The following is a 943-nucleotide window of genomic DNA, read 5'->3' as shown; positions in this document are numbered from 1 at the left end:
CTGGCCTGGCTCAGCCCTCCTGGCTCTAGCCCCAGCCACCAGTGAGATGGGCAGATGGCAGGGCTATGCCAGCCCGCTTTGCCCGTGCCCCCCACCACATGAGCAGCCAGTGGGGCAGAAAGTGAGCCAGACCCCAGCTGGTTTCCCCATGCCAGTGGGAGAGAAGGGAGACAGGGGAATTAAATGCCCCTCCCTGCCCCCCTTTCTCCTGAGGCACTGCACAGGCCAGTGTCTGATAATTCCCCTCCCCCTCACCTGGGGACACAACTGGCAGGGCCTGCTTCCCCCCTCCCCCTCCAGGAGCCCCTAGCTGGAGTCACTGCAGGCCAGGTTGGGGGTTTAAACCCCTCCCCAATCATACTTAGTGATTTCCCTCAATTCCAGCCTTGCGGCTGCTGTGGAAGGAAAGGGAGGGCTTGCTCTGGCACCCCCACTTCTGGCCTGGGCCACTGCAGGCATGTGGCTGCATGTCTGGAATCAAAAGTGAATCTCTAGTCACTTGCAAATCAGTTCAATCTAAGCAGGTTAGACTAACCTGCAAAGATTGAATCAATTCAGTCTCAGGCTTTTTGAATGTCTGTATTTAGCCCAGAAGTGGACTTAATTCCATTAGGCACAATGGAATCAACCCAATTCTCCAATCCAATCTTTGCTTTCACAAATGGGTTTGTTTAGGGCCTAGGAAACATCTTCTGGAATACAATTTCAATTTAGCATGATGTTTGCCAGACAGAAGAAATATAGGGCTGTTTCAAGATGCCTCTAAGTTCTCCCTAAAGCTTACTGCTAACCTTTTAACACAGTTGTTAGAAATATTATTAAAAATGCATTATCAATAGCAGATTTAGGGAAAAAAAGAAAAAAAAAAACACAGCTGCTACCCCTCCTTGTCTCCTTAATGGGAGAGGGAAGGGGGGGGTTGGAAATTGATGGGAAAAACCAC

The sequence above is a fragment of the Crocodylus porosus genome, unplaced genomic scaffold (genome assembly GCF_001723895.1).
Source record: "Crocodylus porosus isolate Cpor-Errol unplaced genomic scaffold, CroPor_comp1, whole genome shotgun sequence".
Lineage (NCBI taxonomy): Eukaryota > Metazoa > Chordata > Crocodylia > Crocodylidae > Crocodylus > Crocodylus porosus.
This window is presented reverse-complemented; position numbering follows the sequence as displayed.